The sequence below is a fragment of the Pseudophryne corroboree genome, chromosome 1 (assembly GCF_028390025.1).
Source record: "Pseudophryne corroboree isolate aPseCor3 chromosome 1, aPseCor3.hap2, whole genome shotgun sequence".
Classification (NCBI taxonomy): Eukaryota; Metazoa; Chordata; class Amphibia; order Anura; family Myobatrachidae; genus Pseudophryne; species Pseudophryne corroboree.
In genome coordinates, this window is record NC_086444.1 from 363282093 (window position 1) to 363305950 (window position 23858).

The 23858-nt window shown below is 46.7% G+C and overlaps 1 long non-coding RNA gene across 1 annotated transcript; it reads right to left on the reverse strand.

Annotated features, from left to right (window-relative positions):
- Nucleotides 1–822: 822 nt before the first annotated feature.
- On the reverse strand, nucleotides 823–2820 carry LOC135070901 (uncharacterized). Its single transcript, XR_010257101.1, has 3 exons — nucleotides 2684–2820; nucleotides 1571–1665; nucleotides 823–1287 (listed from the first exon to the last, which is right to left on the reverse strand). It is a non-coding gene; the product is annotated as an uncharacterized LOC135070901 (long non-coding RNA).
- Between the last annotated feature and the right edge of the window lie 21038 nt (nucleotides 2821–23858).

The window sequence follows — 23858 nt, forward strand, 5'->3', positions numbered from 1 at the left end:
ATTTCTATTTTTCATGACAGGAGATGTTCTGCTTCACCTCACCGCATGTCACTGGCCTTGATGGATCTGGCCTAAACTTATATATACTGTACCTTTCATTATCCAACTTACTATACTAGAAAGAGGTTTCAAGTGGAAAAATCCACCCCTTGCTGGGCCCCAATCACAAAAAAGAATATAGAATATGCATAGTGTTCACTCTAGGAGTGAAAAGGGGCAGGGCGCCGGACTCCGGGGGCACATGTGCGCCGCGCGCGCGTCCGAAACGGGGGCACGGCCACGCAAATTAGGGAGCCTGGCCACGCCTACGTCATTTTAGGGGGCGGTGCGGCCCACAGACGCTACTATAGAGCGTCTGTGGCCGGCGACGTCACTGTTGGGGGCGTGCCCAGCACCTCCGTCGGTGCTGGGCTTCCCCCAGCCCTCTCCCAATGCGTGAATGGATGCCGCGCGCATGCGCACGGCATCTATACACGCCGGGAGGGCAGGAAGCGGGCGGCTGTTCTAGCAGGGCGCCGCAAAAGGGGCAGGGCGCGGCGCCCTGCTAAATCAGCCTAGAGTGAACACTATATGCACTAGTCTGTTAGTGTGTTTGCCTGTCCGATCTGACAGCTCACCAGCAGTAGGCGATATTACCGGAACGCTATTCACATAAGGTTAGTGAAGGACAAAGTTAAGTGCAGCTTAGTGCAATTAGGTGGTGGCAGATTCTGAGCGTGATTAACGAGAATCAGAGGAAAGTAGAAATTATTGACAGTTACACATACCCTTCATTATCCAAATTAAAATACTTTATTGAAAAATACTTTATTAAATGCTCATCTAAAAAAATACACCCCTTTCGGGACCTGGGCTTAATACAGTATCTACAGTATCCTATAGTTTGCGCTGGGAACTCTGTAGCAGCACACTAATGGTAATCCCCTGCTAGTGGGGACTAAAAATAGATATAAGCAACAAAAATACCTCAGTGCGCTATGGATATATTCTATAAAATACCCTGAAGATATATTATTTTAAAATACCATAAGTAAATTTGCTTAAAATGATTTATTCATGTTTAGCAGACAAAGTGACCTTCATATAAGGCATGATGCAATACATAAAGTACAATATTTTATCATACGCAACAATAACATATAACCTGCTAGTTCGGGGGATACGATGTAATATGACTTCCACCTCACACTAATGGGTGTGAGCTCATAGGTGGATTGCCCCTCAAATGTTGCAGGCTGTTGTGTAGATGACCCAACGCGTTTAACTGACTTCTTCAAGGGTATATATCTTAAAGAATAAAAATACATACACACATATATATATATATATATATATATATATATATATATATAAAAAACAGTTAAAATACATAATTTCATAAAAATTCATATCTCAGGGTATATATGATATTCATAGGAGGATGCAAGCAAATAATGTCAAATGTATATATAATTTAAGTTATATAATACATACTGTATATTTAAAGTGATTACTAAAGTGATAGCTATTAGTACATGGTTTGAAATTAATATTGGTATTAATCATGTTATGGCTACCTATTTATACGTACCAGTAAATTCAGTAAAACTGTGAACCGAATCACCGTAGATAGGTTGTTAGTCCTCTAATTAGTAGTATGAGTTCTTTAGAGTGACTTTATGACACCTAATATGGAAGTAGTATCATCAATATAAAATTCTTGATGAATTTCTCTCATTATATAAAGACCCTTTTATTAATACAGACCAATCTTCAAATGGGTGTGTAATTAAAAGAATATCATGTGTTTTTCTTACATGAGTACCAACAGATAGGAACCTAGTTTAAATAATATTAGAACCATTAAGTTACTAAACTGGTATTACAATATGTATATATACTAAAAATAAATTTCTTATGTGTGGCTATCATGAATATAAATCAAAATCATATTTGTAATTCCCAATTTTGATATAAACCACTAGGATATTATTAGCTTATATTGTATAATTATTATACATGATATATGAGGGGAAGGCATTACATTTGTGATTTATTATCATATTATTGAAATTCTTATACATACATAAGCTGTAGAAGAAGTACAAAGACTCAAGTCACAGTACATACTCTAACAGATAAACTACAGATGGAGCCAGTGTTACCTTCCCCGGCCTAGTCGCAGGCGTGCACTCCCGGCGTGACTAGGTGATCCGTCCGCCTAGTCACCCCGGGAGTGCACAAAGCCGCTTCCCATTCAGAGCGTCTCTGTCTGGGCGCTCTCACTGCGCGCCTAGTCACACACGGAGAAAAGACAATGGAGGCTCCATCTGTACCTGCATAGTGCATACATCGCATATGGGGGGTAATTCCAAGTTGATCGCAGCAGGAAATTTTTTAGCAGTTGGGCAAAACCATGTGCACTGCAGGGGAGGCAGATATAACATGTGCAAAGAGAGTTAGATTTGGGTGGGTTATTTTGTTTCTGTGCAGGGTAAATACTGGCTGCTTTATTTTTACACTGCAATTTAGATTGCAGATTGAACACACCACACCCAAATCTAACTCTCTCTGCACATGTTATATCTGCCTCCCCTGCAGTGCACATGGTTTTGCCCAACTGCTAAAAAATGTCCTGCTGCGATCAACTTGGAATTACCCCAATGGTTAACAAATAGTGATCACAAAAAGCCAGTTTACTCACTTGTAATAGCAGTGTCTGTGTCTCTCCCTCTGTAAAGCAGCAATGTGTTAGGGATGACGCCTGGCTGTTAATTTATACTAGCCCAGTCTTACATCACTTCCTCCTCATGTGTTTCACAAATATGGGACTAATTAGTGGAATATTAGGCTGGATAAGTTTTTAATGATGGATTAATAATTTCTTAAAATAAAAGTGTATTTTATAGATGGATTACCTTCTAATTCTATATACAATATCTATTTACAACCTAATTATAGTAGGTACCCATAATGCATAGCGCCATTGGAACGCATGCTATACTAACCACAAATGTGTACCAGCTGTAAAATATTTCCCCTAATTAGTAGAAGCTATCTATATGGGTGGCGCTGTATAAAGCTAACAAAAATAGGGTAAGAGATGATCCCTGCGCACCAGGAGCAGCTATAGTAAATATGAGCAGGAATGTATCACCAAACACATTCAGGGATTAATGGACATACAGGTTATTGCTCACACCTTCAGTAGCGCTCCACATATATACAGAGCCGGCCATAGGCATAGGCAAACTAGGCAATTGCCTAGGGCATTTGATATGCCTAGGGGCATCATCAGCTTCTGCTTATTAAAATGATATGCGGCATGCCTATATTCTGTATGTAGCATTTCATATGCAGATACAGCCACAGTCTCACACAGTATATAGGCATGCTGCATATCAGTTTAATCAGCAGAAGCTGCTTGTGCATCCTAGCCACATAGCAATGCAAATAAGATGCATTTTCATTAAAAAAGGTGCCCGACGTTAGCATTGATGTAAGATTTGTGAGGACACATCTGTATCCAAGCAGAGGCAGAGGTCACAGTGTTAGTGGAAGTGTGAGTGCTGTGTGCATGTGAGTGGGTTGGTTGTGCAGTAGTGTTCAGAATATGTGTAAGGAGCATTATGTGTGTCATGTAAAAATGCATTAATAATGTGCAACATATGTGTAAAGGGCCACTATGTGTGTCATTATGTGTATAAGAGCATTAATAATGTGCGGCATATGTGTAACAGGGTACTACTGTATGTGTGTCATTATGTGTATAGGGGCACTAATAATGTGCAGCAAATGTGTAGGGGGCACTATGTGTGTCATTATGTGTATAAGGGCATTAATAATGTGCGGCATATGTGTAAGGGACATTATGTGTAAAAGAGCATTAATAAAGGTTGTCATAATGTGTAAGGTGCATTATTTTTATAAGGACATTAATGTGTCTCATATGTGCAGTGCCAGATTAAGGGCAACATGGGCCTGGAGCTGAAATTTACAAAGGGCCTAATTGTGTGCGGCAACAAGGGATATGGCTAGTGATATGGGGTGCATGCGGTGCAGTGATCGCGCTGAGCAAAAAAAGTTGTGGGTCTCAGGGACTCCTCAATTTAAGAAATTGGGGTCCTACTTCACGGTTTCTGGGTCCCATCACAATTTATGCATTATAGGCAGTGCTGGGGGAAGGCAGCAGTTGGGGTAGAGCTGGGGGTTGAGGCAGGGAACACTTAGGGCGGGAGGGGGTTAAGGGCAGGCAGTGCTGGGGGTAGTGAGGAGGTAAGAGCAGGCAACACTTTGAGAAGTGCTGTGAGTGGGTAGAATTTGGGGTAGAGGGAGATAAGGGCATGCAGTAGAGGGTAAGGAAAGACAGCAGCTGGGGAAGTACTGGGGCAATGCTGGGGATAGGTAGGGTGTAAGTGTAGGTAGGTAATGGGGGCAGTACTGGGGATAGTGGTAGATTTCAGCTGGTGCAGTATTGGGGGCAAGGAGTGGGTTAAGGGGCAGACAGTGTCAGAGGTAATGCTGGGGTAGCGAGGGGGTAAATTTGGGGGGGTTGAAAGTACACTGCTTTGTAATTATACCACTAAATCATGGTGAAAGGTAGTTTTTTTTATTGCAGCAGTAACTGGCAATAGAAAACCAGAGGTAGAGTGTGATGCCTTGTGGAGACAGAGAGTGACGGGAGAGTGGGTGATGGGGAGATAGTGATGCAGGGGAGAAGCAGAGGGTGAGGCAGTGGGTGACAGGGGGAGGCAGAGGGTGACAGGAGATTGTGATAGTGAGAGGCATTGGGTGATGCCAGGGTGTGGGTGACATAGAGGATAATGGGAGAGGCCGTTGGTGACAGAGAAGTGAGGTGACAAGTAGATATAGGAGGAGACGGAGAGGCAGTGGGTGACAGGAAAGGGTGATGGGGATAGAGAGGGTGACAGGGAGAGATAGTGGGAGACAGAGAGGCAGTGGGTGACAGTGTCACGTCTCCTTTATGCGTGCACAGGTGAAGCTTGGGCGTACGCTCCAGCTGCTCCAATTGTGATAGATATGAAACAGACCTAAAAGGGGAGGTAATGGGGTAAGGTAGAATGGGGTAAGGGACCAGAGATAGGGGGACGAGACAGAACGGTGGGGATGGAACCATGATAGAGCAGGGGTAGGGGGGAAGGCGGGACAGAGCGAGTTGGGGCAGACGCTGGGTGATGCGCATAATGTGCAAAATGTTTCGAAATATTAATTAGAACACTGCAGGATAATTATGGAACCACTGCCTGCTACAATGTCTTACCTGGTGAGTGCACCCCCAGGGCCCCAGCTCCCTCAGCTATTCCACTGACACCAGATGGTGCGAATGCAGCAGTAGAGACTTCTTCCAATTCTCCCTGAGCCTGGCATTCATGCTGCCTGCCCCGAGTCCTCTCACTCTGTGTCCTGCAGAATCAGACAGAGCAGCAGCACTCCCATCCACACAAACAGTGACCCGGAGCGCGCTACTGCACAGTGCACACAGCTCCTCAGCCACAGCCAGAAGGGGGCAAAGCCCCGGCTGCAGTGTCGTAAGTTTATTCCCATTGCCCGGAGGCAAGTTAGAGTTTGGTGCCCCCCACCACCCCCCTCCCACACAGCTATTTACCCTTTTATAGCTATCCTTTCCTCACACAGACCCCTCCTCCACACACACAGCTATCCCCCTTAGCTCCCCAGAAACACACATACAGCGCACCACCCTCACACAATCCCCCATCACAAAGCTTCTCCCCCTTCCTGCTGCTCCAAATCTACCGTCTGCCCGCTCCCTCCTGACTGGTCAGCGGACCTCCTTAGGTGACAAAATGGGATGGGGCTCACTCACCGATCCCCCTAATTTTTTGCCACCTAGCTCCTCTCCCCCTTAGATGGCTCCAGCACCATCTTGGCATCCTTTGCCCCTAATAAACACACACACACACACACACACACACACACACACACACACACACACACACACACACACACACACACTGCTGTCACCCATTACAGTCAGCTCCCCTGAAACACACATACAGTGCTCCACCCTCACACAATACCCCATCAGAATGCTGTCCTGTCCTCACACAGACCCAACCCCCCCCCCCCCCCCTTACTCAGCTCCCCTCAAACAGCGCACCACCCTCACATAGATCCCGCCCCCTCCCCTCACCTATACCGTAGGTCACCTTTCCTCATACAGGTTCCCACACACAGGCACAGCTCACCCCAGTCCCCAATCAGCTGCTCTCCCCAGTCCCCAATCAGCTCTTTACTCCCACCACACAGACACACAGTCACACAGCATACACACGCACGCGCACACACACACACACACACACACACACACACACACACACACACACACACACACAGCAAGCTATCCTCCCCACAGACACACAAACTCTTTAGTCCACCCACACAGATCGGCTCCCCTACACTGAGATCTCCTCCAGGCGCAGAGTCTTAACGGCCGGCTTTCACTTCCGCCGCGGGGAGGATCACTTGCTGAGCGTCTGTTTCCAGTGCAGACAGTGCTGCACTGCGTGTCCTGATCACTGCTGCCCACAGTGATTGGGACACAGTGTGAGAGAAGACACCACTTCTGAGAGAGATACTCAGTCGCCAGGAAGGGGGGGGTTGTGGGCTGTCCGATCACTGACCAGCAGTGTTCGGGACACACTGGAGGTGGAGCCGCCGCTGCAGGGGGACTGACCGGGTCTCAGGCGGCGATTAAATGTGGAGATGTGAGGCGCTGCTGACAGTGACTGGATGTGGAAACGGGGGACGCTGCCGGCGGTGATTGGCTGGGATAGGGAATGCGGCTGATTGGTTGGGGAGTCAGAGCGCATCCTGCAGGACCCACTCATATTTCAAAATTGTGTCCCTCACTGCCTATAGCACATAAAATACACACACACATACAGTACACACACGTACACTACCTCAACATACACACACACAGTACACACTACACACACATACCGTATGTACACACCACATGCACATACAGTACACACACACACAGTACTCACTACACACATACTACTGCATATACACACACAGTACACCAACACATATACACACATACAGTACACACACACTACTGCTGCTGCTTATATACACACACACACACACACACACACACACACACACACACACACTTCAGACCCTCCAACATGACCCGCCCCACTAGGTACAAAATGCTCTGTTCGTGGACTTCCCTCTTAATTTATGATTTCCATCACCTGTGTTGAACTAGTTAAATGATGAGAAAGCTGTTTCTTCACAGGTGATGGCAATAATAAAGTCCAGAAACAGAGCATTTTGTACCTAGTGGGGCGGGTGATGTTGGAGGGTATGACACTTATATATACACACACAGTAGAGTACACACTACACACATACAGTACACACACCACTGCAGAATACACACACACACACACACACACACACACACACACACACACACACACACACACACACACTTCAGACCCTCCAACATGACCCGCCCCACTAGGTACAAAATGCTCTGTTCGTGGACTTCCCTCTTAATTTATGATTTCCATCACCTGTGTTGAACTAGTTAAATGATGAGAAAGCTGTTTCTTCACAGGTGATGGCAATAATAAAGTCCAGAAACAGAGCATTTTGTACCTAGTGGGGCGGGTGATGTTGGAGGGTATGACACTTATATATACACACACAGTAGAGTACACACTACACACATACAGTACACACACCACTGCAGAATACACACACACACACACACACACACACACACACACACACACACACACACTACTTATACCTTAAGTACCAGGCTTCCTGCAGCAGCTGCAGCTCCTCGTGTGGTCTGGGGGCGGAGCTTGTGACAGGCTCAGTCAGGACCCCGGAGAAGGAGAGACTGGAGGGGAGAGGTGGCCCCCACACTGCCTGCACGGCTCTCTGTGGCTGATCTCAGAGTGCTGAGCTGAAGGAGGCAAGGTAGGAGAGAGAGGGCAGCCGCTGGCAGTGTGTGACAGGAAAAAGGTTTTTTTCCAGTCAACGCTGTCAGTGAGTCTCCTGTGGGCCTATTTTCAATGGGAGGCCTGGAGCTGCAGCTCCATCCGCCCCATTGTTAATCCGGCCCTGCTGTGAATCGACCAATAAAACTCTTCTTAAAAAAAAAAAAGATTATTTGTTGTAAATGTGCTGCAGTTGTGTACTTGCAATTGATTTTCAACATTGACAAATACAACTCACCCCCAAAAAACAGCTCTATTGATGTTCAACTTTGTAAAGCTGTTTTGTGTGAGGTTTTCAAACTCTGACTCCATTACATCAGCTGAGTTGTATCTGACTTTTTACCGGGGGCTCATGTTCAGAGTAGAAAACATCCGACTTTTCATGAACTCAGACGCTGTGACATTGGCCAAAATTTACAAAATATCCGGCTTTTGTGGCAAAATCAGACCTTTTACAATCTCTGCTCAAACTTGACTCCCATTACATGCCGGCCTTTGTGTGAAGATAAAATATTTCTGCAGGTCTCTTCTAGAGTATCCCAGTTATCTCATAGTGGTTGACGATATCCAAAATAATGATGATAATAATAATAATAATAATAATAATAATAATAGTATAATATGTATTAGTAAATAGTGACCTTAGACAACATTCATATAGGTAAATCCTACACCGTACACAGCACTCTTGTGTATCAGAAAAACACACTCCAAACATGATAAAGTGCACAGTGCTTATAAAAGTTCTTCAATAGGAAACCATATCCCAGGTACAGTGGCATAACTACCGTGGGTGCATGGGATGCAGCTGCTATGGGGCCCAAGCTGCTTCCAGGGCCCGCAGCTTTCCCTGCAGTCAGTCACGCATGCACTGCTGCACGCCTCCGTTGGTGCTCTGAGTATCAGAGTGATCCGATCTGATGCTGGTCCCTCAAATAGGAATAGGACAGGGGGCATGGTATCCTTGGCGGCCCCAATCAAAGCACTGGGACCGGCAGCAGTGGATAGCGCTGGTGGCCAGAGAGGGTACAGTCAGCAGAGCTGTGACCATCTCTCTCTATGTGCTGAAGGCAGCAACATTCCACTCCAGCCACTCGCGCGCCTACCTGTATGATGGCTGCTTAGTCAGGAACTGATGCCGGTAGCCAGCAGAAAGGAGCTGGGTTCCCGATCACTGCTGGTCACAGTGATCGGGACAGAGGGAGAGGGCAGAGCTATGACTGGCTGCTGTTCTTAACCTGATGGGAGTGAGGCTGGACTGTCTGGACACACATTCTTGCTGGGCGTGGTGGTGGGTGCAGAGACTACCCAATAACTGTGGCCAGCCTTATCAGCACACAATGGAGCAGAGCCGGAGCCATAGGTGCAGGGTGACCGGGAGCCGCACAGTGGGCACTTATGACTGGTCACATCAGATGCTACCATGTCAGGGAAAGCCCAGCCTGGTGTCGCATCTAAAGCGACCATGCCAGGCAAGTGTTTAAGGAGGTAGGTCCCTGTACTAACTAGTGTTGAGCGGGTTCGGTTCCTCGGAATCCGAACCCCCCCGAACTTCACCCTTTTTACACGGGTCCAAAGCATACTCGGATTCTCCCGTATGGCTCGGTTAACCCGAGCGCGCCCAAACGTCATCATCCCGCTGTCGGATTCTCGCGAGATTCGGATTCTATATAAGGAGCTGCGCGTCGCCGCCATTTTTCACTCGTGCATTGGAAATGATAGTGAGAGGACGTGGCTGGCGTCCTCTCACTTTGTTTCAGGGGGCTGCAGTGCAAATATCTTTATTCTGGGGACCAGCAGTATTATAGGAGGAGTACAGTGCAGAGTTTTGCTGACCAGTGACCACCAGTATTATACGTTGTCTGCCTGAAATACGCTCCATATCTGTGCTCAGTGTGTTGCATATATCTGTGCTCACACTGCTTTATTGTGGGGACTGGGGACCAGCAGTATTATATAGGAGGAGTACAGTGCAGAGTTTTGCTGACCAGTGACCACCAGTATACGTTGTCTGCATGAAAAACGCTCCATATCTGTGCTCAGTGTGCTGCATATATCTGTGATCACACTGCTTTATTGTGGGGACTGGGCACCAGCAGTATTATATAGGAGGAGTACAGTGCAGAGATTTGCTGACCAGTGACCACCAGTATTATACGTTCTCTGCCTGAAAAACGCTCCATATCTGTGCTCAGAGTGCTGCATATATCTGTGCTCACACTGCTTTATTGTGGGGACTGGGGACCAGCAGTATTATATAGGAGAAGTACAGTGCAGAGTTTTGCTGACCAGTGACCACCAGTATTATACGTTCTCTGCCTGAAAAACGCTCCATATCTGTGCTCAGTGTGCTGCATATATCTGTGCTCACACTGCTTTATTGTGGGGACTGGGGACCAGCAGTATTATATAGGAGGAGTACAGTGCAGAGTTTTGCTGACCAGTGACCACCAGTATTATACGTTCTCTGCCTGAAAAATGCTCCATATCTGTGCTGCATTGTAGTATATAGTAGGAGTACAGTGCATAATTTTGCTGACCACTAGTATATAATATATAAGAGTACGGTACAGAAGGCCACTGCTCTACCTACCTCTGTGTCGTCAAGTATACTATCCATCCATACCTGTGGTGCATTTCAGTTTTGCACAGTTTGCTGACCACCAGTATATAATATATAGTAGTACGGTACAGTAGGCCACTGCTCTACCTACCCCTGTGTCGTCAAGTATACTATCCATCCATACCTGTGGTGCATTTCAGTTTTGCACAGTTTGCTGACCACCAGTATATAATATATAGCAGTACAGTACAGTAGGCCACTGCTCTACCTACCTCTGTGTCGTCAAGTATACTATCCATCCATACCTGTGGTGCATTTCAGTTTTGCACAGTTTGCTGTCCACCAGTATATAATATATAGCAGTACGGTACAGTAGGCCACTGCTCTACCTACCTCTGTGTCGTCAAGTATACTATCCATCCATACCTGTGGTGCATTTCAGTTGTGCGCAGTATATATAGTAGTAGGCCATTGCTATTGATACTGGCATATAATTCCACACATTAAAAAATGGAGAACAAAAATGTGGAGGTTAAAATAGGGAAAGATCAAGATCCACTTCCACCTCGTGCTGAAGCTGCTGCCACTAGTCATGGCCGAGACGATGAAATGCCATCAACGTCGTCTGCCAAGGCCGATGCCCAATGTCATAGTAGAGAGCATGTAAAATCAAAAAAACAAAAGTTCAGTAAAATGACCCAAAAATCAAAATTAAAAGTGTCTGAGGAGAAGCGTAAACTTGCCAATATGCCATTTACGACACGGAGTGGCAAGGAACGGCTGAGGCCCTGGCCTATGTTCATGGCTAGTGGTTCAGCTTCACATGAGGATGGAAGCACTCATCCTCTCGCTAGAAAAATGAAAAGACTTAAGCTGGCAAAAGCACAGCAAAGAACTGTGCGTTTTTCTAAATCACAAATCCCCAAGGAGAGTCCAATTGTGTCGGCTGCGATGCCTGACCTTCCCAACACTGGACGGGAAGAGGTGGCGCCCAAGGACAATTCCATCTTGCACCTCTTTTTTCTTTCATTTTTCTTTGCATCATGTGCTGTTTGGGGACTATTTTTTTGAAGTGCCATCCTGCCTGACATTGCAGTGCCACTCCTAGATGGGCCAGGTGTTTGTGTCGGCCACTTGTGTCGCTTAGCTTAGCCGTCCAGCGACCACAGTGCACCTCTTTTTTCTTTGCATCATGTGCTGTTTGGGGACTATTTTTTAAAACGACCATCCTGTCTGACACTGCAGTGCCACTCCTAGATGGGCCAGGTGTTTGTGTCAGCCACTTGGGTCGCTTAGCTTAGTCATCCAACGACCTCGGTGCAAATTTTAGGACTAAAAATAATATTGTGAGGTATGAGGTGTTCAGAATAGACTGGAAATGATGGTTATTGAGGTTAATAATACTATGGGATCAAAATGACCCCCAAGTTCTATGATTTAAGCTGTTTTTGAGGGTTTTTTGTAAAAAACACCCGAATCCAAAACACATCCGAATCCGACAAAAAAATTTTCAGGGAGGTTTTGCCAAAACGCGTCCGAATCCAAAATCAAAACACAAAACCCGAAAAATGTCCGGTGCACATCACTAGTACTATCGCTGCCTAATCCTACCTTAGTTAGACACCATCTGTGGCTGTGCAGTGCTGAGAGGCTGAGCAGCAGTTAAGCTGGGTGCACACTGGGAGGACAGGCATTAATTCCGACATTGGAATGAATACCCGTCAACCCAGGTCCTATACACACTCCAGCTATGTTAATGAAGGATGGGATAACTGTGTTTTGTGCTTCGTTACCATGAACAAGGACGTTAGCAATATTGCTCAGTTTGATATGCAGCGCATCAAGTCTAGTGTCCATCGCTAGCGACTGTGGGAGCGCACATATCAGACATACACACTGCCTGATATGCTCTATTCTGAGCGATATGCGTATGTGTTATGCACACCAGTGCCAGCAGGAATGTACTGGTGTCTGAACGGTGAGGGATGCAAAACAAATGAACTCACAGACAGACTGGGGAATATGACATTACATACACAGAAGGTGATAGGGTAACAAAATAAACACACAGTGAACAGAGAAGCTCAAAGGCTAAGAAACTGGGTGTCTCCCTAGTATTAGGAATGCTCAGATGGAAAGAAGCAAGATGTAGTGATTTAATACGTAGAGAACCCGAAATGCTGTTGCTAAGGGCAACAGCAAAACCCTAAAGGGTTACCAACGGGTGTGGCAGTAAACTCCTTGGTCAGAGATGGAATAATAGACACAAGGAGAGTCTCCACAATCCTAGTCCTCACTTGCAGTGCACTGGTTCAGCTTACTGCCACTAAACTGACACCTGAACACCTTGCACAGTGAGAAAGGATTTTGGCAGGCAAGTCTGAGAATACAGCCGCAAACTTGCTAGGTTCACAGAGTAGCAAAAGAACCCCAGCAGGTTAAACGACTGACTCCAGTCTTACTGCTAGGTCTGGATTGGCAGAGTGTAATACCAAATCCCAAGGCCTATTTGCAGTAAGCAACAAACAAATACAAAGTTACACAGTACTAGCTAGCTTTCAGGAACTGACTAACCAACAAAGATTCAGCAGCATCTGCCTAACCTGAGAAGAGGGTTTATATAGCAGGTGCTGTCCACGCCCCACTCAGACCTCACAGACTGTGAGCACAAAAACCAGCACCAGATCCCCTGCCGTGCACAGAGCCTGTAACCACTGCACAGCAAAAGACCTGAACCGGAGTATCAGCTACGCTCAGGTTACTCCGCTAGCACTTGTCTCCCGGTTGCCATGACGACGTGGCAGCACAGAGCAGGAGACCCTAACAGTACCCCCCCTCTGACGAGGGGTCAAAGAACCCCTACCGCCGGGTTTATCGGGGAACTGCGAGAAGAAAGAGCGTAACAGTCTGGGGGCATGAAGATCACAACTGCGCACCCACGACCGCTCCTCCGGGCCATACCCCTTCCAGTGCACCAAAAATGACAGCCGACCCCGAACCATCTTGGAGTCAAGAATCCTTTCAACAACAAACGCCCTCTGGCCACGTATCAGAAGAGGGGAAGGTCTTCCACTGGAAGAAGGATTACTAATCGCCCGTTTTAAAAGGGAACAATGAAATGTTTTATTGATACCCAAAGAACGGGGTAGATCTAACTGAAATGCCACCGGATTGATAACCCTAGTGATCTTATAAGGACCGATGAACCGGGGGCCTAACTTATGAGATGGCTGTCTCAACTTCAAATTCTTGGTAGACAACCAGACGAAGTCTCCTAATTTGAAGCTGCAGGGTCTTTTCCGCTTATCAAAAACCCTTTTGGTCACTAATGACACAGACACAAGGGCTTTCTTCACTTTCCTCCAAATACCTCTAAGGACCGAAACCACAGAGGAACCACCAGGCGTGGAGTCCAGGGGGTCAAAAGAATTGGCCTTAGGATGATGCCCATACACACAAAGGAAGGGAGAGATCCCTGTAGCAGAGTGAGCCGCGTTGTTATAGGCAAACTCCGCCATGGACAGATGAGCAACCCAGTCAGTCTGACACTCGGAGACATAACACCTGAGGAACTGCTCCAAGGACTGGTTCACCCTTTCAGTCTGCCCATTAGACTGCGGATGGTAGCCTGACGACAAGCTGACAGAAATCTGGAGATCGGAACAAAATGCCCTCCAGAATTTGGCCACAAACTGGGATCCGCGGTCAGAGACCACATCAAGTGGCAACCCGTGGAGGCGCACAACATGCAGCATAAATAATTCAGACAGGCGTCTGGCCGATGGCAGCCCAACCAATGGAACGAAGTGCGCCATCTTCGAAAACCTGTCAACGACAACCCAGATGGCTGTCATCCCCGAGGATTTGGGCAAGTCCACCACAAAATCCATTGAAATGTGCGTCCATGGCTTAGATGGAATAGAGAGTGGATGTAATGGGCCAACAGGAACCCCTCTAGGAGTCTTATTTCGGGCACAGATGTCACATGCCCGAACCCACTGATCCACATCCCTAGCCACCGAGGGCCACCACACTGCCCTAGATAGCAACTCCCGAGTTCTGGCAATACCCGGGTGACCTGCCGACTTCTTGGCATGGAATTCCAGGAACACTCGCTGTCTTTACCTAGGAGGCACAAACAAAAGACCTACCGGAAGGTCTGGAGGAGCCTGCTCCTGTGCTCTAAGGACTAATGACAAGAGGTCCTGGGTAATGCCCACTTTAATACATGATGGGGACACAATGGGCAATGGCTCCTCGGTGGTCTCCTGGATTGGAGCAAAACTCTGCGAGAGCGCATCAGCCTTGATGTTTTTTGACCCAGGGCGATATGTTATCAAAAAATTAAAGCGAGCAAAAAACAAAGCCCATCGTGCCTGTCTGGCATTGAGGCGCTTCGCTGACTCTAAATATGCCAAATTCTTATGGTCGGTGAGAATTGAGACCACACACTTAGCCCCCTCAAGCCAGTGTCTCCACTCCTCGAGTGCATCCTTAATAGCCAACAATTCCCGGTTACCCACGTCATAATTCATCTCGGCAGGCAAAAATTTACGGGAAAAGTAAGCACAGGGATGAAGGCGATTATCAGACACCTCCATCTGAGAGAGCACTGCCCCAATACCCATCTCAGAGGCATCCACCTCCACCACAAAAGGACGCTCTGGATCTGAGTGTCGCAGCACCTTGGCCGAGACAAATGCCCTTTTGAGACGGGCAAAAGCCGCTTTGGCCTCACAAGACCAGTGAGCAACATCCGCCCCTTTCTTAGTGAGTGCCACCAAGGGCGCCACTATAGACGAAAATCCAGCGATAAATCATCTATAAAAATTCGCAAAGCCCAGAAAACGCTGAAGCGCCTTCAAACTAGTGGGCTGCACCCAATCCAGGACTGCCTGTACCTTGGAACCCTCCATTTGGAAACCTTCTGGGGAGATAATATATCCTAGAAATGCGATTTGCTGAACTTCAAATTCGCACTTCTCCAGCTTCGCCCCAAGCCGGTGGTCTCTGAGTTTCTGGAGGACTAAGCGTACATGCTTCCGATATTCCTCCAGGGAATGGGAGAAGATTAGGATGTCATCTAAGTATACAACTAAGAATCTATCCAAATATTCCCTGAGCACATCGTTCATGAAGTTCTGGAAGACTGCCGGGGCATTACAGAGCCCAAAAGGCATCACCAAATATTCATAATGCCCTGAGTGGGTATTAAAGGCAGTCTTCCATTCATCCCCCTCTCTTATTCGGATTAGATTGTACGCACCGCGTAGGTCAATCTTAGAAAAAATGGTGGCAGTACGAAGCTGGTCAAACAAGACCGAAATGAGAGGCAGTGGGTATGAGTTTTTAATCGTGATACGGTTCAATTCCCTGAAGTCGATGCAGGGTCGCAACGAACCGTCCTTTTTACCCACGAAGAAGAACCCCGACCCAACTGGAGACTGTGAAGGTCTGATAAATCCCTTAGCCAAGTTCTCCTGAATGTACTCTGCCATAGCCTGAGTCTCAGAACGTGACAGGGAGTACAACCTGCTCTTGGGAAGCTTAGCATTCGGCAACAAATCAATGGCACAGTCATAGGGGCGATGGGGAGGTAGTACCTCTGCAACTCTTTTGGAGAACACGTCCACAAAATCTGCATAACATCCTGGCAATCCTGGCAAACTTAGCTGCTAAAGCCTGACTGGAAGGCTCAAGCAACCCCTGAAACAATCAGTACCCCAACTAAGAATCTCCCCAGAGACCCAGTCAAACTGAGGATTGTGGGCCCTTAACCAGGGTAACCCCAACACCAATGGGGCAAAAGTACAGACAGTCACATAAAAGGACAATTTTTCAGAGTTTGTGGCTCCAATAAACAAAGAAATCTGGCTAGTGCAAGAGGTAATTTTACCCTGGGATAATGGTTCCCCGTTTAACCCACAAATCTCAATTTCCGATGCCAAGGGTACTAAGGGAACAGAGTGTTTCAGGGCGAATTGGCGGTCCATAAAAACTCCGTCGGCCCCACTGTCCACAAAGACCTCAGTCTTGACAGTTTGACCGAGGATCTTCAAGGTCACCGGAATGATAAAAGTCTTCTTGGGAAATTCTGACTTCTGGCCTGACAGGATATTTCCCATCACCCTCAGGCCCTGAAGTTTTCCGGCTTTTCTGGGCATGATACTACCACATGACCTTTATTCCCACAGTACAAACATAACCCCTGCTGTCTCCTCCGCGTCTTCTCACGAGAGGAGAGGCGGGTAGCCCCAATCTGCATAGGCTCCTCAGAAAATTCCTTAGAGTCTGAGGTTCCCTTGGGAAAGAAGGAAACCTCGGTCTCCCTTTCAAGCCTGCGCTCTCTCAGCCGTCTATCCACCCGAATGGATAACTGCATGAGCTGATCCAAGCTATCAGGCAAGGGATATTGTACCAGTTGGTCTTTTAACTGGTTAGAAAGACCTCTTCGGTACTGGTGTCTCAGGGCTGGGTCATTCCACTGGGTATCATGGGCCAACCTCCGAAACTCCGTACAATAAACCTCAACTGGCCTTCGCCCTTGCTTAAGGATCGAAATCTGAGCCTCGGCTGAGGCCGTCTTGTCAGGGTCATCATACAACATGCCCAGTGCCGTAAGAAAAGCATCAACACTTTTAAGCGACGGACAGTCAGGCTGCAACCCATATGCCCAGACCTGTGGGTCTCCTTGTAGCAAGGAAATCACTATGCCCACCCGCTGAATCTCCGACCCAGAAGACTGAGGCCTAAGCTGGAAATATAGCTTGCAGCTCTCCTTGAAACAAAAGAACTGCGAGCGATCTCCAGAAAAACGATCCGGTAGATTTACTTTTGGCTCCTTAACCCCTGAAGGTACTGCTGCTGCGGGAGCTCTGCCAGCGGCCTGCGAGGTGTGCATTTTAATGGACAAATCATTAAATTGTCGAGTCAGGACCTGCACCTGATCGACCACCTGTTGCAAAGTATTTTGAGGGGTATGCTCCATATTCCCACAAAATTTCAACAGGAGTATTAGGCTGCTGAATATGTTATGCACACCAGTGCCAGCAGGAATGTACTGGTGTCTGAACGGTGAGGGATGCAAAACAAATGAACTCACAGACAGACTGGGGAATATGACATTACATACACAGAAGGTGATAGGGTAACAAAATAAACACAAAGTGAACAGAGAAGCTCAAAGGCTAAGAAACTGGGTGTCTCCCTAGTATTAGGAATGCTCAGATGGAAAGAAGCAAGATGTAGTGATTTAATACGTAGAGAACCCGAAATGCTGTTGCTAAGGGCAACAGCAAAACCCTAAAGGGTTACCAACGGGTGTGGCAGTAAACTCCTTGGTCAGAGATGGAATAATAGACACAAGGAGAGTCTCCACAATCCTAGTCCTCACTTGCAGTGCACTGGTTCAGCTTACTGCCACTAAACTGACACCTTGCACAGTGAGAAAGGATTTTGGCAGGCAAGTCTGAGAATACAGCCGCAAACTTGCTAGGTTCACAGAGTAGCAAAAGAACCCCAGCAGGTTAAACGACTGACTCCAGTCTTACTGCTAGGTCTGGATTGGCAGAGTGTAATACCAAATGCCAAGGCCTATTTGCAGTAAGCAACAAACAAATACAAAATTACACAGTACTAGCTAGCTTTCAGGAACTGACTAACCAACAAAGATTCAGCAGCATCTGCCTAACCTGAGAAGAGGGTTTATATAGCAGGTGCTGTCCACGCCCCACTCAGACCTCACAGACTGTGAGCACAAAAACCAGCACCGGATCCCCTGCCGTGCACAGAGCCTGTAACCACTGCACAGCAAAAGACCCGAACCGGAGTATCAGCTACGCTCAGGTTACTCCGCTAGCACTTGTCTCCCGGTTGCCATGACGACGTGGCAGCACAGAGCAGGAGACCCTAACAGTATGATCCAGAACGGCATATCGCTCAGTGTGTACCCAGCAGGTAATGGCTTGTACTGCACCACAGTGCTGAGGGACTGAGCCTGCAGTGCTAGGTATGTTTTTTTCATGTGGTGGCCAATGAGGTTTTTTTTTACTTTTGTTTTGGTGCCAATTATGAGGGGGAGGGGAGAAGGGGGCCATTTTGCTATGGAGCACACAAAGCTCTAGTTATGCCACCTGCCCAGGTAAAAAAAATAAAGTGTATGTGTTCATACCAAGGACGCAATCGCAATGCATCTCAAATCCAATTTGTAAAAGATATGGAGAAAGCAACCATGAAATAGTGTATAAAAAAATAACATTTAAGAAATAATATCCAAACATACATGTAAGATCGGGAAGTAGGGCTTATCTGCTGTTGCACAAATGCATATTCCAGGCAGCCAGGGGCGCTTTAAGAGGGGAGGAGGCCTGTTTTTTAGCCTCCTCTCTGCTGGCAGCACTGTAGAGTCTGAGCACTGGAGTGCTCAGACTCTACTGTACATACACAAATATTCGGGAAAGTGGGGTGGTGCCCATTTTCCCAGTGATTTCTCTAATGCACATGCGCAGAATGCTGTGAAAATGCCCGCTGCGCCATTTTCACAGTGATTTAACACTGCTACTGCCATCGGCGTGGGACTCCGGAGGGTGAGTATTCAAAATATGGGTGCAGTGGGGGCCCCCATGGACCCAGGTGCCCGTGTGCATGCACATACTGCACCCATTATAAATACGCCAGTTCAGGCAGCATAGGGTGTAGATACAGTAGGTCATCACAGAACCACCACAACATGTTTCGTAATTGGCTGGACTTCATCATGAGGATAGGATGTATGTGCCACTTGATGCAGTATATATACCCCTACTAATTACTTAAATTAGCAATCCAAGATGACCTCCAAATGATCCACTGCACATGTGAAGTAGCAGAGAATGATGGTAGAAAAAGTCACTTGCTTATTCTCATTGTATACATTTTACATGAAAAGCCTCACGGGAAAAGGTCAAACAGCTGCAATTGCTATTGGTACAAATATTATCACAAATACATAATGTAAACAAAAGAGGCTTGTTTACGGAGTGTGCCCCAGCTCCATACTATCCCCAGAGCCTGGCCCGGTACTAGCCTCTCTGCAAATGGATAAAGAGCAGATAGGCGTCAGGCTGGCGAGGTGCTATTATGGTTCATAAAATAAACTAGGACACTATTATTATCCCAACATTTATGATTAGGGGATCAGAACTATGCGCGGCAAAGTAACGCACTTCTGAAATGGAACAACTGCTGTGGAGTGGTGTCTCTCTAGAATTATCGGCATATGGGCCCCCTCAAAATGTTGCTATGGGGCCAACAAAATACTGACTACTCCCCTGTATTTGTGTGTGTGTATATATATATATATATATATAAGCACTGCCAAGGCCCTGCAAATGACCTCCAGCAAGCCACAAATGTGCATGTGTCTAGTGTCTACTCAAACGATCAGAAACAGACTCCATGAGGGTGGTATGAGGGACCGACGTCCACAGGTGGGGGTTGTGCTTACAGCATTTGCCAGAGAACACCAAGATTGGCAAATTCGCCACTGGCGCCCTGTGCTCTTCACAGATGAAAGCAGGTTCTCACTGAGCACATGTGACAGACGTGACAGAGTCTGGAGACGCCAAGGAGAACGTTCTGCTGCCTGCAACATCCTCCAGCATGACCGGTTTGGCAGTGGGTCAGTAATGGTGTGGGGTGGCATTTCTATGGGGGGCCGCACAGCCCTCCATGTGCTCGCCAGAGGTAGCCTGACTGCCATTAGGTACCGAGATGAGATCCTCAGACCCCTTGTGAGACCATATGCTGGTGCGGTTGGCCCTGGGTTCCTCCTAATGCAAGACAATGCTAGACCTCATGTGGCTGGAGTGTGTCAGCAGTTCCTGCAAGACGAAGGCATTGATGCTATGGACTGGCCCGCCCGTTCCCCAGACCTGAATCCAATTTAGCACTTCTGGGACATCATGTCACGCTCCATCCACCAACGCCACGTTGCACCACAGACTGTCCAGGAGTTGGCGGATGCTTTAGTCCAGGTCTGGGAGGAGATCCCTCAGGAGACCATCCACTACCTCATCAGGAGCATGCCCAGGCGTTGTAGGGAGGTCATACAGGCACGTGGAGGCCACACACACTACTGAGCCTCATTTTGACTTGTTTTAAGGACATTACATCAAAGTTGAATCAGCCTGTAGTGTGTTTTTCCAGGCTCCAAATCCAGACCTCCATGGGTTAATAAATTTGATTTCCATTGATAATTTTTGTGTGATTTTGTTGTCAGCACATTCAACTATGTAAAGAACAAAGCATTTAATAAGAATATTTCATTCATTCAGATCTAGGATGTGTTATTTTAGTGTTCCCTTTATTATTTTGAGCAGTGTATATATATATATATATATATAAATAACTGTATATATAATTTATGTAGATGATACACTTAAAATACTTTTTTATTCTTTTATTATTATAGCTACCTGCACAATTGATTGTGTGCTTTTCTGCTTTCTCCTGGTTAACTTCACACCATATAAAATGGAGAAAATGTATCTTCTATCTATATGAATAGCATAAATGATCACTCCCCATTGAAACCTATAGGAGCTGAATCACCAAGAGAAGAGAAATCATCAAGTTTACTACAGTTTTCTCTTCTATAAATATGGAGAAGTGAAAAATTTATTTTCTACTACTGAAGTACTAAAGAAAATTAATTTTTGTATTTACTAAATAGTCCCACGTAGGCACCATGGACAGCACTTGCAGTTTTATATTTCTCAAGTAGAAGGTATGAGAAGAATCTTCTAAGTAGCAGCTGATATTACTGCCTAAGATGTGGTTGTTGTTGGCAATTCATTCTTGGTGGACTTAAAGCCAGAGATATAGATCTGTACATGTGCAGAAATTATGACTAATCTAGAATTGTGCTGCTTGGTACATTTGAAATTAAATTACCTGTAAATACTATCAGACATCTCTGATGAATTTAAGTAACTCTGAGTTGCTGGTGAACTTGTTCATGGATAAAATAGTGTCTGCAACACATTAATACTTTGATGAGAAACGGGATTATTTGATGTACACAAACAGTGGGAGACAGAAGGAGTGAGTGAGAGACAGTTGGAGATGGCAGGAGCGAGAGACAGTGGGAGACGGAGCAAGAGAGACAGGGGGAGACAAATGGGGCGAGACAGTGAGAGATGGAGGGAGCAAGAAAGAGAGTGGGAGACGGAGGGAGAATGAGAGTAGAAGACAGAGGAAGTGAAACAGTGGGAGACAGGTGGTGCGAGAGAGAGACAGTGGAAAACAGATGAAGCGAGACAGTAGGAGACGGATGGAGTGAGAGACAGTGGAAGTGAAAACAGACGGAAAAGGCCTATTTCCTTTACCTGTGTGCTCTTTAGAAGGCCAGCCCATTATGTAAATTGCTGGAATATTTGGCACTAGAGATGAGCGGGTTTGGTTCTCCGAGAACTGAACCCCCCCCCGAACTCCACGTGGTTTACACGGGTCCGAGGCAGCCTCGGTTCTTCCCGCCTGACTCGGAAAACCCGAACGAGGCAAAAGTCATCATCCCGCTGTCGGATTCTTGCGAGATTCGGATTCCATATAAAGAGCCGCGCTTCGCCGCCATTTTCACTCGTGCATTGTAGAGAGAGCGAGAGGACGTGGCTACGTTCTCTGAGTGGAAAGCTCAATATCAGCTCAATATCAGTGCTCAGTATCAGTGCTGCATTGTGGTGACCAGTATACTACAATAGTCCAGTGCTGCATCTCGCTGCTCAGTGTCAGTTCTAGTATCCTCATCAGTGCTCAGGATCACTGCTCATTGTCTTGTGCTGCATTGTGGTGACCAGTATACTACAGTACAATAGTCCAGTGCTGCATCTTGCTGCCCAGTGTCAGTTCTAGTATCCTCATCAGTGCTCAGTATCACTGCTCATTGTCTTGTGCTGCATTGTGGTGACCAGTATACTACAGTACAATAGTCCAGTGCTGCATCTTGCTGCCCAGTGTCAGTTCTAGTATCCTCATCAGTGCTCAGTATCATTGCTCATTGTCTTGTGCTGCATTGTGGTGACCAGTATACTACAGTACAATAGTCCAGTGCTGTTCTCACTGCCCAGTGTCAGTTCTAGTATCCTCATCATCAGTGCTCAGTATCACTACTCATTGTCTTGTGCTGCATTGTGGTGACCAGTATACTACAGTACAATAGTCCAGTGCTGCATCTCGCTGCCCAGTGTCAGTTCTAGTATCCTCATCAGTGCTCAGTATCACTGCTCATTGTCTTGTGCTGCATTGTGGTGACCAGTATACTACAGTACAATAGTCCAGTGCTGCATCTTGCTGCCCAGTGTCAGTTCTAGTATCATCATCAGTGCTCAGTATCACTGCTCATTGTCTTGTGCTGCATTGTGTGGTGACCAGTATACTACAGTACAATAGTCCAGTGCTGCATCTTGCTGCCCAGTGTCAGTTCTAGTATCCTCATCAGTGCTCAGTATCATTGCTCATTGTCTTGTGCTGCATTGTGGTGACCAGTATACTACAGTACAATAGTCCAGTGCTGCATCTTGCTGCCCAATGTCAGTTCTAGTATCCTCATCAGTGCTCAGTATCACTGCTCATTGTCTTGTGCTGCATTGTGTGGTGATCATTATACTACAGTACAATAGTCCAGTGCTGCATCTTGCTGCCCAGTCTCAGTTCTAGTATCCTCATCAGTGCTCAGTATCACTGCTCATTGTCTTGTGCTGCATTGTGGTGACCAGTATACTACAGTACAATAGTCCAGTGCTGCATCTGGCTGCCCAGTGTCAGTTCTAGTGTCTCATCAGTGCTCAGTATCACTGCTCATTGTCTTGTGCTGCATTGTGTGGTGCTCAGTATACTACAGTACAATAGTCCAGTGCTGCATCTTGCTGCCCAGTGTCAGTTCTAGTATCTCATCAGTGCTCAGTATCACTGCTCATTGTCTTGTGCTGCATTGTGTGGTGCTCAGTATACTACAGTACAATAGTCCAGTGCTGCATCTTGCTGCCCAGTGTCAGTTCTAGTATCCTCATCAGTGCTCAGGATCACTGCTCATTGTCTTGTGTTGCATTGTGTGGTGCTCAGTATACTACAGTACATTGCTAATAGTCCAATGTCTTGTGCTGCATCTTGCTGCTGTAGGGTGCTGTGGTAGTGTCCTGTCACTGTGCATAGGTCATCATCATTCCAGTCACAGTGGTACCTGGGAGGTGACAATTCCAGAGGGCTTTTGAGCTGCTCACTAATACTAGTACAGTGTCTTGTGCTGCATCGTGCTGCTCAGTGTCAGTTCTCCG